Source organism: Balaenoptera musculus, chromosome 6 (assembly GCF_009873245.2).
Source record: "Balaenoptera musculus isolate JJ_BM4_2016_0621 chromosome 6, mBalMus1.pri.v3, whole genome shotgun sequence".
In the NCBI taxonomy this organism is placed as follows: Eukaryota; Metazoa; Chordata; class Mammalia; order Artiodactyla; family Balaenopteridae; genus Balaenoptera; species Balaenoptera musculus.
In genome coordinates this window covers 88,149,873-88,164,676 of record NC_045790.1, presented here as the reverse complement: position 1 = coordinate 88,164,676, position 14,804 = coordinate 88,149,873, and the positions used below count along the sequence as shown (strand labels likewise).

General features: G+C 36.4%; 1 long non-coding RNA gene across 1 annotated transcript in view; it reads left to right on the top strand.

Moving 5' to 3' along the window:
* Window positions 1–463: 463 nt before the first annotated feature.
* The window catches only part of LOC118896758, an 88,056-nt gene continuing 73,715 nt past the window's right edge, over window positions 464–14,804 (top strand). The window contains exons 1-3 of the long non-coding RNA XR_005020283.1: window positions 464–564; window positions 4,200–4,273; window positions 5,924–6,032. This is a non-coding gene — a long non-coding RNA (uncharacterized LOC118896758). The remainder of the gene's footprint in view (window positions 565–4,199; window positions 4,274–5,923; window positions 6,033–14,804) is intronic.

The window sequence follows — 14,804 nt, the reverse complement described above, 5'->3', positions numbered from 1 at the left end:
AACTCTTGGGCTTCCCTGGTGGCGCAGTGATTGAGAATCTGCCTGCCAATGCAGGGGACACGGGTTTGAGCCCTGGTCTGGGAAGATCCCACATGCCGCGGAGCGGCTAGGCCCGTGAGCCGCAATTACTGAGCCTGCGCGTCTGGAGTCTGTGCTCCGCAACAAGAGAGGCCGCGATAGTGAGAGGCCCGCGCACCGCGATGAAGAGTGGCCCCCGCTTGCCACAACTAGAGAAAGCCCTCGCACAGAAACGAAGACCGAACAGCTAAAAATAAATAAATAAATAAATTTATTAAAATAAATTTATTTTAAAAAAAAAATAAATAAATAAATAAATACTTAACTCTTCTTTCACTGGCTCAAATTTATTTTCAAAGCTCTCAATTTTGCTTTATTCAACAGCTTTTTAACATGTGAAACAATATACTCCTGGTTATAATTATATAATTTATTCAGGCAGTAGAGTCCTATTTCTGCAGAAAACATCTTCCTCATTTGTATGCCAGATCAGCTATACTCCTTCAGAGAACAGCGTGTGTCCAGTGCTCTGCCGGTGGAGAAAGTGTGAGTCCCACTGTCCCACAGCAACCAAAGAGCTGGGTGGAGAACTGCCAGGCAAAATGTACATTCCTAAAAATTGCGAAAGGAGCCCTGGTGGTTGGACGTAGCCAAAAGTGGAGGTCTATGTGTTAGTATAAGATAGAGTCCAAGCCTTCAAGGAGTCACACAGACTAAAGATGGCACTTCATTTGTTTTCATTCACACTGTGTTCCCAGCACTGAGCACAACTTACATGTTCCCTGACTGTATAACAGGTTGAAAACAGTTAACTCAGTAGTTTTATTGGAGACTCTATTAAAAACTGCTTAAAGGACCAACAGTTTATTTGACAAATGATTTTTGGGCAAGTCACAGGAGACTACAAGCCCAGACGTTTTTATTATTGATTTTATTATTTTTAAGAATAAATAATTTAGAAATTGACAAACATAATTGAAGTATGGCCTATAAAATCAAATCAAAGCAAAGCAAATTTGCACGTCTATAAATCAATAAACCAGAGAAATTATGCTCCTGACTAGTGCATGGTGTTTGCTTGCCTAGCCAGTGCTCAGTAACCATTTATTAATTTGAAATTGAAGGAGAAATTTCTAAAAAGTAATCTCAAGTCAAAAGCAATGTAAATTCTTTTGTAATAAAAACTTTACACCATGATGACAAGTTTCAAGCTCTCATTTGGCATTGCTTGCGTCCCTACTATGCACCAAATATCCAGACCTATGATGCAGCTTCCTTTTCTGAGCTTTATTATTTCACAATAACAATTTTTCTTACCATGTAGATATAAATTAAATTGTATATCATTCTCTATTAATAGAGAGGAGTTTCCTTTATTAAGCTCTTATTGGAGACAAAATTTTCCCACTCTGAGAAAGATCAAATAATTTCTAGCCTTTAAAATTCTTTAATTCCATAAAAATTAATGCTAGGAATATTTCAATTAGGAAATATGTGCAGTAGTTAACTTGTTTAAGAGTGTGGTAAAAGTCATTTCAAAGAGACTCAGTTCATGGAGGACATTAATTATAGCAAGAGGTCTTTTGATATTGACATCAAATCACTATAATTTAAGTGTTTTGACATGTGCTGACATGCTTAACTTTCTGAAACACATTTAAATCTTTCTGTAAATCATCTACTAAAGGTGAAGAGAAGACTACCCATAACACCAAGTATCCTTGAGAAATGACCACGGCATTCACTGTGAAGCCACATTACAGAGTCAAAGCTGCTAGTCCTTCTGCAGTATAAAATGAAAATGTTTTATGAGTCTAAGTGGGACCAGTGAGTATTGGTGCTGCCATTTCTAAAGGAGCCACAGCAAGGTGACTTCAATTCTTGTAGGTAGATAAAACCATCCTCTGTGAGGGTATCTCATAGGACTTAGCACACAACATCCAAGAGTTTAATTATCTGCAGACATAACCATGAAGTTTAAAAATAATTGACTGAAGGACTTCCTTGGTGGTCCAGTGGTAAAGAATCGGGGAACTAAGATCCCACATGACGCGGGGCAACTAAGCCCACGTGCCACAACTACTGTGCTTTGGTGCCGCAAACTACAGAGCCCACGTGCCACAACTACTGTGCTTTGGTGCCGCAAACTACAGAGCCCACGTGCTCTGGAGCCTGTGCACCACAACGAAGAGCCCACATGCCACAATGAAGAGCCCACACCACAGTGAAAGATCTCACATGCCGCAACTAAGACCTGACGCAGCCAAAAAAAATAAATAAATAAATAAATAAATGAATAAAATAATTGACTGAATTATATGCAGTGTCTACACCTTACTAAAGTGACCAGGCTAAAACAAGGAAAAGTGTCACTGAGTCATCTGCAGTGTACATGTTCCTGTGAACAAAAGAGGAGTCTTACCTAATTAAGTCTAGAAAAGGAGGAATTTTGCCCAATATAGAAAAACGTTATCCAGAAGACCCAGTCTGACCAGTAGAAAAGTGAACAGGATTGGGGGACAAGGAGAGATTGCTGGCTTTGCTACGTCTCTGTTAACATATTCCTCAAGAGCATCCAATTCCTTTGCTCTGATTCTTTGTCACTGAGCAACCTTCTGATGATGCATTCATTTTCAGACTACTGAAGTCTCCTGTGTCTAATACCAGGGAAAGAGTGCCCTGAATTTGTTGGAAGTATTTCTTCTTCCATGATAAATTAACAAATCTGCTAGTGTCTGCTTTACCACCTATCTCTTGAGAATTTTGTTGTTATAAACCAGCCCCTCAGAGATCAGTTCCAGCCCCTCAGAGATCAGTTAACTCTTGGCACACTGACAAATTCAAACTTCTGGGACTAAAAAGGAAGAAACTTTTGGAGATGATGGATATAGTTATTACCTGGATAGGGGTGATGGTTTCATGGGTGTATATATATATGTCAGAACTCATCAAGTTGTATACTTTAAGTATGTTCAGTTTCTTGTGTATCAATTATACCTCAGTAAAGATGTTTAAAAAAAAAAAAGAAAAAAAAGTCAAGGAACAGACTCTGGGCTCTGTAAGATCAATAGGCTCTGAGGCTTATTCTCATATCTCATATCTGTGCTCCGTCAAAGTCAGCATGTTCTAATCATGACTTGTCCCTGGTGCAACTGTTTGATACAACAACAACAGTAACAAATTTGTGAGTGATTACCATGAGCTAGCCAATATGCTGAGTACTTTCTCATATATTTAATCATCTAATTAGCTCTTTGCCCTGTGAGACAATTTCCATTTTAAGGTGAAGTAATAGAGGCTCAAGGTAATAAAATAACTTGGTCACACGGTGGTATATTTATGGTTTGAACCTAGGCTTATCTGACTCCAAGATCTTTATGGTATTGCCTGCTGTCTCTCTCTAAGTTATTAAATGAGTTTTAATAGAGATCCTGTCCTTTACTAGTACAACGACTTCCTGGTAAAGAAAACTCCTACATTGTGAACAATCTAGATGTTAACAGTGGAATAGATCTCACCAATTAAGACAGTGGAATATAAAATGTAATATCTAGTGATTGAACTGATTTTGAATTTCTTAATAGACCTCTATCTGACTAAAAGATTTTAAACGATTAATCAACTCAGCCATGGATGGGCTGGGTTGATGGTCTGTGGCTTAATTACTCTAGTGTCCTCCACATTGGCAGTCTTTTCACAAATACATTTAAACTTGAGTCCATTACTTGGTGCTGTGAAGGGCTACCAAATGTACTATTTAGACTATAAGGTCTAATAAAAGAGATAGTCAAATAAATATAATTGTAATGAAATGTGTTGTTACAACCATCTGAACCAGTTGCTGTGGGAACCATAGGTAAGAGCAATAAATCACCTGGGCTTATGGGAGAGCTTTACCAGTAAGGAGCTCTCAGTTGGCTCTAGTCTTAAAGGATAGATGAGTGTTTGCTGGGTGAAGAATTGAATAGGGGAAAGTGCTTTGCAGGCAGTAAACCAAGGCTCTACAAGGCATTAATATGTAAAAAAGTTCTATAAGACTATAGAATGGTAAGAAATGCAATGTGGTAGGTTTTTATTTGTTTGTTTTTGTAATTATGAGCATGTCGGCTAGAGGTTAAGAAAGGTGGCATGTAAGGGAGAGCCAGATCACGGGAAAGTGCTTGACTCTCTGTTGCTTACAGGTTTTTTCTCCGTGAGTGATTTCAAGTCTAAAGGAGGAGACTCAATGAGACAGACGTAGGTCCTCCATCATCAGGTAGGTTCTAATTTTTAAGTCTGATTGTCTCAGCTTTCTGGACTTTGATTAGCCTCTGCTTCAGGTCATGTTCAGTGTATGCAGTGAAAAATGGGATGGATCTTTTCATTCACACTGAACATTCTTTAAAGAGGTTGTCAGTGTGTGGTTATGAGACCGTTGTATCAGAAAAATCTGGAAAGCTTGCTGAAAAGGCAGATTCCTGGATCCTGGGATTTTGGTATTCTTGGTTTGAGTAAATGGCAGGAATCTAAAGTTTTAACAAACATCCTGCAAGATTCTGTTACGTATATAAATGTGGGTACCCTTGTTCTATAGGATAAAATACAAAAAGATATAGTTACATTGATTAATGGCAGCTCTCATATAACTCAAATATTTTCTTCCCTTTAAGAGAAAAGAAACTACAAGACGATATATTGATAACATTAATATAGAATTACAAATCCAGCTTCTAGATCTAGAAGACTATGTATATCATGAGTTAGGATTAATTCAATTTATGTACTATTCTTATGTATATTACAGCAGAGGCTACACAATGGAAGCCTGTTCAACCTGAATTTGCTCATGGAAGTGTTTGTTTTGGCCTATAGTCTAATTTCTTTTTTTTTTTTTTTATGGGTTTTTAAAAGTAATTTATTTTTATAATGGGGTTTAGCTGCTTTTTTTTTTTTTCACACACACACACACACACTGTATTTTATTTTTACAAGAGATAAATAGACTGACACCAAGCATTGTACATGGATGACCACAACAAAAGCAACAATGATTGCAATTACCAAACATGAAACACACTCATACTATGTCATAATATTGTATAGTCTAATTTCTTAAAGCTTAAATTAACTTCCTCATTTAGACACAGCAATATTTCATACAAAATATTGCATTCACATTATGCAATCAATAAACAACTGAAACTGGTTAGGGGATGCCTCCTTTGGGAAAGAATCCAGGCTATGTAGTTCACCATAGACCCCACCCAGTCTTTTCCACCCTGGGCTCTTGCCTGGCCCATAGGACTAGTCCTGTCTCCCTGAAACAAGCCTCCTCCACATCCGGCTACTGCATGCCTTCTAGTTTCATTCTTGCTCTTTCCCCAGTTCTCCTCATGCTCAAGCATTGCCAAACATTGGGAGGTGGTTGGTCAGAGACCTTCACACTTCTGTGTCTTTGCACATGCTGTCCCTTAGGTCTAAAATGTCCTTGTCAACTTTATATTCTTGGTCATCTTTTAAGAGCCATTGCAAGTATCATACCAGTTGTGCAGTCCTCCCTGACTCTTCCCAGGCTAGGTTAGGAATTCTACCTCTGCTCTCTAACAACTTTGTGAAACTCTCTAGCATCTCTTAGCATGGTGTACTATAATCAACTGTTGAACATCTCCACCACTAAACCATGATTTTATTCAGTATTTGACATTTAAAATAAATTTTTACCTAGGCTTGGTATAGAAAGGATCCTTTCAAACCCACAGGCAACCAGAAGATCTAATAATCCCAGTGACCCAACTGCTTAATTATCTTAGTAGTAGACATTGTGACATTATTTTAGAAGAATGCATAACCATTTTGACTTTATCCAGAAATGTTTGGGCAGAGTTATTCAAGTAGGTGCAGTGTATTCTTTCTTATTTCATTACAGTTATTACACTTCTGAAACAAATATATCAGAGGAGGCCTAAACACCTACTTTATTAAAATTCTTCCTATCCGATATACTACAACTACATCTTAGCTGAATGCAATTTGTGGTAAGTTCTTAGAAGAAAATCCTATTCTATATTTAACTGTAGACTTATCTAACATAGAAGTCGCATTTAACTCTGAATTCTGTTTATTCTCTTTTTGGTAAAATAATCTATTGCCCCCTTCATAATAATTCCAGTTTCAACTATTCTCTATCACTTTCAACATTCCATTTCCTCCAAACATCATGCGAAGTTATTTTTCCTTTTCTTGAACATACTTATTAGTTTCTCCCTTTCTTTTTCTGGTCAAATGCCATCAGGTTTTAATTAATTCCTTCTATAATATTTGCATGCTATGATTTTCTTTAATTTATTTTGTCTACACTCTTGCCTTATTTAATTCAAGGGAACATTTGGGGAATGGATATAGTTTGCATAAAGGATGCTTCACAAATAAATTATTCTGCTTCCAACTGCCAGAATGGGTAAGCAAAAGCTTGCAAAGCCATTTCTATAAAGTCTATCTGCAAACAATGAGAACACTCCTGATTAATGTAGGCTAAAGCTACACCGGAAGTCATTAGTACACTTCAGTTGCACTTGCCCACTTCAAGTTTTAAAAAGTGATGCTGAGTTTAAATGTTTGAAATTACTTTTTCAGCAGCAATTTTAAAAAGAATGCATAAATCTGGCCTTGTTTGCCTGATAGCTCTCTGTCCAGATGGAACTGTGCATGTGAATTTCTAGAGCATTACAAGCTTGGAGGTCCAGTGATTGTACTATGATGTTTCACAAATCAAATTTCTCTCCTTTGTGAATTGTTGCCAATATGATAGCATTTAGTTTATTGAAAATAACTTCAATTGTTGCCAATATGATAGCATTTAGTTTATTGAAAATAACTTCAATAACTTCAATTAAAATTAACTGGGTGAATTAATATAAAGCATATTTTTGGAAGATGTTAGGAGACAGAGACAAGCCTAAGGAGAAGGAGAGCAGGGTTGGAGGAAGAGATACTGGTATGAAGTGACACAGAGAGGGGAAAGTGTCTGATTAGAGGTCTCCAAGAGGGAGAGAGAGAGAGGATACAGAGGGGGTGCCAGGCTGTAATGATTTTTGTTCATTTTTTTTACTCTCTATTACCTCTATTTTTTTCATAAAACTTTACAATTTGATGTTTTATAAACACTTATGTAATTGCTTATTATCTCTCTCCTGCAGTAGAGTGTAAGTTCTAGGAGTGCAGAAACTGTGTTAGTTTTATTTTCAAATATATACCAAGCACCTATCACGGTGCTGGTAAATCATAGATTCTGAATAAATATTTGCTCCATAAAATAAGAAAGGCTGAGAAGTTAATACATTTCCAAGTTCTGGAAGTATATGAGCCATGAAGATCTGAGCAACCCAGGCAGGAGAGGAATTGTGAAGCTAACTTAAAGTTAAGTATTTACAGGGAAAAATGAAACAGCAGGAAGATTAGAGATGGAGCAGGGGAAAATTCTGGTGTTTTCCTACAGAATTAATATGATAACATTTAAAATGCCTTAAAAGATAAACTAGTTTGTTTTCAGTAGACTAAAGTAGATAAAGATGTAATTAATATTAGAACATGTATATATGAGTTTTATTTTTTGGTGAAAGAGTGAAGAAGTAGAGGAAGTAAGAGAGGCTAATTTTAATGGTGTTACACCAGGCATAGTTATTGTGGCCATGTTTCTGAACAAATGGGGGATTCTTCTTTTGCTTGTAATTAATTTAGGAATTCTCTTTTCTACCAAAAGAAATTTAGAACAGTGTCTGCATTCAAGGTAGAAAGGCAGTATGGTGCTGAGTGACCTCCATCAAGGCTGCTCCCTGTCAGGCAAAGGATTGGGGTGAATCCCACATCAGTTTATATCAAGGGATAAGAAATGGGCTTTACTGGATAAAAAGAAATAACACAAGGCAAGATCAGTGACACAGATACCCATGTCTGCCTGTCTCTTACCACTGCACAGAATGGTATACCAGAACCAAGGCTTCCACTGATGAAGTTGAGGGTCTCACTCTTAAAGGGCAAACATGAGAAAGTGGCTTTGTCAAGAAAGGAATAAACTGGCCAGTTGGATTTTGGGTACTAGCTATTTATAGGAGTCATCTGGGATGCTCTTGCCCCAGTATCTGAAGGTCTTAGGACCTATGCAATATTGCAGTTCTCTGGGGGAAGGAAGCCTGACACCTGGGATGCTGAGCCTGCATAAGCTCCTTTCATTGGGAGCCTTCACCAGTTTCTCAGCCTGCTTATTGTCTGGGAAACCCAGGCAGAGAAGCACAAGTCATCAGTAGTACTTGCTTTGTGCCCTTTGACAAATTAACTTCTCAAGGTCTCAGCTTTTCTATCTTAATATGAGAATTATGTGTATCTCATGGAATTCCTTGGAAATTTGGATTTTATTCTAAATGAACTAGATGTATTTGTTTCTCAGAAATGTACTCTAGAATCATTTATTAGTGACCACTAAAAACTACAAAATTTCATTTTCCTGACCTTCACGACTTTTTGGAAAGTACAAACAAATGATAACTCCATTCCAGATATGAGTTAATACTGGGATTTAAGTGCAGAGTGCTAGAAAACTAGAATTCTGTTTGAACCTAAATATTATTTAACATTTTTTAAACATAGTTACATGGACCTCAGTATTAGATAACAAAATGCCCAATGATCAAGACTTTGAGACCTTTTTATTTACACATTTATTGCAAAGTAATTCTGGCAAGAAAAAGAAAAGGGTGGCATGATTGTTTAGATGATGTCAAAAGGACAATTCCTGAGTTTTCTGGCACATACTAAGAGCATATTTCTCTGTTTTTTAATAAAACTGGCATGGAGAATCACAATGTCTATGTTCTTATTGCCCAGAAATAACTCAAGCAAGACAGTCCATATAGTTGGAGAGGCTAAGGACGTTCTAGACCAGTCTGTGAAGAGGGAACTCTTAGTGTGGTGTGCCATGGAACTAACAGGATGCTTTCTTTGTACCAAGCACCATGATTTACCATTTACACATATCATTGCATTGCATTGCATTTTCACAACAGTCCCTGTTGTTCTCCTTTAGTGGTTCATCTGAGAAAAAAAATAGATTACTGAAGAATACTGGGTAGCAATCTGAGAAGAAAAGATGCCTACCTTTTTTTAATTGAAAGAATGGATTACTTTAAAAACTTTCTATAGACTTAAGGTCTTAAGAAATTTCAGAGCTAGGCAGCAAAAATATTTTTAAAAATAACAAAATTAGCTAAAAGATAATAGACTAAACTCTAAATAGAAGGATAGTTTAAGTAAGAAAAACACCAAGGACAATGGCTACACTCACGTTGTAGTAGAAGACAGGGTCATGGTCTGCAGTGAGGGGACTGGGTCAGGCTGTTCCAGAACAAGGCCTGGACTCATCACTGTGCATGGAGGTCAGGACCTTAGAAGCTGGAGTGACACAGATCAGGATTCAATCCAGGTGTCCCTATTCTCCAACTATATGACTTTAGGCAAGTCATTTAAGTTGTCTGAGTATTTGTTTTCTATTTATAAAATGAGAATAATAAAATGCCTCCATCATACAGTCCAGATTAACTTAGTTTGTACAAATTACACCTAGCACAGTGCTAGGTACATGAACATTCAGTAAGTGGGCTTATTGTTTTTAAAATTTTTATTGCCTGGGCAACTTTTAAAGGGTTTCTGGCATATAGGATTGGAGTGAATCTGAGGTCCCTAAGATTCATGTGTCCCCAGTTGAGAAACCGGTGTCTTGGGGCTCTGTGCCTGGCATCAGGGGTTCATACCTTAAGGGAGTGACATCGATCTTCTTTTCATTTATAACACAGAGACTCATCAGAAAGGAGACATTCTTCTTAATTCTGTTCATACCAAGTGCCATATTTCCCTTCTCTTATAAAATAGCACATAGACTTCAATCCAAAGTCCTTGTTAATGAAAATGTGATATGAACTATTGACTTTAAGAAATCATATATACTATTTTAAAGAATTGGTACTGATACTTTCATTTGTATATTAACAAACACACTGCACACATTTATAGCAAAACACAGATCTCATCTGAATGTCCTTTGACAATAAGAATAGTTAACTCTTCATTTCTTACCATCTTTTCTCCTGTAGTAAAGAAAAGGCATTAATACTTCTGAGTGAAACATGGAAGCTGCTTTTGTGCAAAATAGATTTATAAGTACTCTGAAGTACTATAATAAGAGTGATAGTAAAATTCCAATCATTCACTGCTACAAAAGTTAAAATACAAAAAACTTATTGGAGTTTCTTTTAATCATCTTTTAAATCTACAAAGATAGTCAAAGTAGAACACTATTGGTTTTTATTTCTGAAAGTACTTTCCCATAGGGCATTATACTGCTGTATCAGACCAAGAACTCCTTTCCATCACTTTGTGTGAGTTTTATAAATTAATGAAGATCTTGTTTGGGGGGAAATCATGCCATTTAAGATATTGTATGTTAGAAAGAGCTCCAAAATTCATAGGTTCCCTTCCATTTAGGCACTTGAAATGCTCAGATTATACTGAAAGCTTCTTGAGGAATGCCAAATGCAGTTGCCTCTGCAAGTGAGCAGCAGAGTCCCAGAAGGTCATCTGAAAGATGTTTTGATCCATGGCTGATGTCACTGGAGGGATGGCTCAGTCTAAAACTTGAGATGTCTTCAAAGACCTAGGATCTGTGGTTTAATTAAAATGGGTGGATGGAGGTGTTAAGGGGGAAATTTTTTCAACAGCTTCAAGACTAGAATTTATTGACTTCAAAGACAAAGAAAGTAGACAAGACAATAGTCCCAGAGGTTAGAATAAAATATGCTAGCAAAAATGGAGCAGCATTTTGTTTCTTTTTAAGATCTCTTAAACATTGCAAAACAAACAAAAAATATTCAAAGCACCCTCCATAGCTCTGGTTCTCAGATTTCTGTGTTCATTAGGATCAGCTGTTACAATACAGATGCCCAAGCCAGACACTAACCCTAATGATTGAGATTTTCAGTGGGAGAAGGTAGGTGATTCTAATGCAATCAAGGTCTAAGAATAGTTACTCCATGGTTTTTGTCACCTGACATACCAGGCAATAGGGAAAGGACTCTGGATTTTAAGGTTTTAAGTAAAACACCACTATTTTTTTTTTAATGAGGTATAGTTGATGTACAATATTGTATAATTTTCAGGTGTACTGCACAGTGATTCACAATTTTTAAAAGTTATATTCCATTTATAGTTGTTATAAAATATTGACTATATTCCCTATGTTGTACAATATATCCTTGTAGCTTATGTATTATATAGATAGTAGTTGGTACCACTTAATCCCTTACCACTATCTTGCCCCTCCCCCTTTCCTTCTCTCCACTGGTAACCATTAGTTTGTTCTCTATATCTGTGAGTGTTTCTTTTTTGTTATATTCAGTAGTTTGCTTTATTTTTTAGATTCCACATATAAGTGATATCATACAGTATTTGTCTTTCTCTTTATGACTTGTTTCACTTAGCATAATACCCTCCAAGTCCACCTACTGGGTTGGCCAAAAAGTTCATTCAGTTTTTTTTTTTTTTTAAACATCTTTATTGGAGTATAATTGCTTTACAATGGTGTGTTAGTTTCTGCTTTATAACAAAGTGAATCAGCTATGCATATACATATATCCCCACATCTCCTCCCTCTTGCTTTTCCCTCCCATTCTCCCTAACCCACCCCTCTAGGTGGTCACAAAGCACTGACCTGATCTCCCTGTGCTATGCGGCTGCTTCCTACTAGCTATCTATTTTACTTTTGGTGCTGTATATATGTCCATGCCACTCTCTCACTTCCTCTCAGCTTACCCTTCCCCCTCCCCATGTCCTCAAGCCCATTCTCTACATCTGCATCTTTATTCCTGTCCTGCCCCTAGGTTCTTCAGAACCTTTTTTTTTTTTTTTTAGATTCCATATATATGTGTTAGCATATGGTATTTGTTTTCCTCTTTCTGACTTACTTCACTCTGTATGACAGTCTCTAGGTACATCCACTTCACTTCAAATAACTCAATTTCATTTCTTTTTATGGCTGAGTAATATTCCATTGAGAATGATGTTGGCTGTGGGTTTGTCATATATGGCCTTTATTATGTTGAAGTAAGTTCCCTCTATGCCTACTTTCTGGAGGGTTTTTATCACAAATTGGTACTGAATTTTGTTGAAAGCTTTTTCTGCATCTATTGAGATGATCATATGGTTTTTATTCTTCAGTTTGTTAATATGGTGTATCACATTGATTGATATGTGTATATTGAAGAACCCTTGCATTCCTGAGATAAATCCCACTTGATCGTGGTGTAGGATCCCTTTAATGTGTTGTTGCACTCTGTTTACTAGGATTTTGTTGAGGATTTTTGCACCTATGTTCATCAGTCATATTGGCTGGTAGTTTTCTTTTTTTGTGACATCTTTGTCTGGTTTTGGTATCAGGATGATGGTGGCCTCGTAGAATGAGTTTGGAAGTGTTCCTCCCTCTGTTATATTTTGGAAGAGTTTGAGAAGGATAGGTGTTAGCTCTTCTCTAAATGTTTGATAGAATTCGCCTGTGAAGCCATTGGTCCTGGACTTTTGTTTGTTGGAAAATTTTTAATCACAGTTTTAATTTCAGTGCTTGTGATTGGTCTATTTATATTTTCTATTTCTTCTTGGTTCTGTCTCAGAAGGTTGTGCTTTTCTAAGAATTTGTCCATTTCTTCCAGGTTGTCCATTTTATTGGCATAGAGTTGCTTGTAGTAATCTCTCATGATCCTCTGTATTTCTGCAGCGTTGGTTGTTACTTCTTTTTCATTTCCAATTCTATTGATTTGAGTCTTCTCCCTTTTTTTCTTAATGAGTGTGGCTAATGGTTTATCAATTTCGTTTATCTTCTCAAAGAACCAACTTTTAGTTTTATTGATCTTTGCTATCATTTCCTTCATTTCTTTTTCATTTATTTCTGATCTGATCTTTATGATTTCTTTCCTTCTGCTAACTTTGGGGGTTTTTTTGTTCTTATTTCTCTAATTGCTTTAGGTGTAAGGTTAGGTTATTTGAGATGTTTCTTGTTTCTTGAGGTAGGATTGTATTGCTATAACCTTCCCTCTTAGAACTGCTTTTGCTGCATCCCATAGGTTTTGGGTCATCGTATTTTCATTGTCATTTGTTTCTAGGTATTTTTTGATTTCCTCTTTGATTTCTTCAGTGATCTCTTAGTTATTTAGTAGTTTATTCTTTAGCCTGCATGTGTTTGTATTTTTTACAGATTTTTTCCTGTAATTGACATCTAGTCTCATAGTGTTGTGGTCGGAAAAGATACTTGATATGATTTCAATTTTCTTAAATTTACCAAGGCTTGATTTGTGACCCAAGATATGATCTAGCTTGGAGAATGTTCCATGAGCACCTGAGAAGAAATTGTATTCTGTTGTTCTGGGATGGGATGTCCTATAAACATCAATTAAGTCTCATTCAGTTTTAAGTAAAAATAAAAGACACATTTTTCATTTTCACCAAGAATTTTATTGAGCAATGTATTCACTAACCAAATGAACTTTTTGGCCAACGCAATATGTTGTTGCAAATGGCAAAATTTCATTGTTTTTTATGGCTGAATAGTATTCCATTGTATAGACATACCACTGCTTCTTAATCCATTCATCTGTTGATGGATACTTAGGTTGCTTCTATATCTTGGCAATTGTAGGTAATGCTGCTATGAACATTGGAGGGGTGTGGGCATGTATCTTTTTGAATTAGTGTTTCTGTTTTTTTCAGATATATATCCAGGAGTGGAATTGCTGGGTCATATGGTAGTTCTATTTTTTAGTTTTTTGAGAAAGCTTCATACTGTTTCCTACAGTGGCTTCCCCAATTTGCATTCCCACCAACATCGTATGAGGGTTCCTTTTTCTCCACATCCTCTCCAACATTGTTATTTGTGTTCTTTTTGATGATAGCCATTCCAGCAAGTGTGAGGTGATATCTCATTGTGGTTTTAATTTGCATTTCTCTGATGGTTAACAATGTTGGCATCTTTTCATGTGTCTGTTGGCCATCTGTATGTCTTCTTTGGAAAAATGTCTACTCAGGTCTTCTGCCCATTTTTTAATTGGGTTGTTTTTTTTTTGATGTTGAGTTAAATGAGCTGTTTATATATGTTGGATATTAACCCCTTATCAGTCATATCATTTGCAAATATTTCTTCCATTCAGTAGGTTGTCTTTTTGTTTGGTCAGTGGTTTCCTTTGGTTTTCTATCCTATCATATGCACTCATGGAAAGTGGAAAATTTTATTAGAACATTTAGCAGTGAGGTTTCTTCGAAGATTTGATGTTGGTTATGTGTGCTTTCATTCAATAAATGCCTTTTGAAGACCCTGCTAAGTATAATCCAATGTAATTCCTGTTGGCAATAAAAGGATGAATCAAATTATCTTTAATTTACTCATATTCTAATTGTAGAGGCACACAAGCAACCAGGAAAATACAATAGAGGGCATGAAGATAGATATGCACAGACAGAGGATGACAGTAGGGAGTGAGAGCTTTAACCCAAGTTGAAGAGGGGAATTTCTCAGAGCAAATTAAGCCAAATCTTGAAAAATGATTACATAGCTAAGATAACTTGGAGTTGTCTATAAGAGCATATTTCATTCAGAATTGATCTGGTAAAAAGGTCATGAAACAGCTGGGGTAACCACAAGTACTTAATATATCACTTTTTAGTATACTTGTAGATATACTTAATTAGTACCAATTAAATATAGTAATTAATTATAC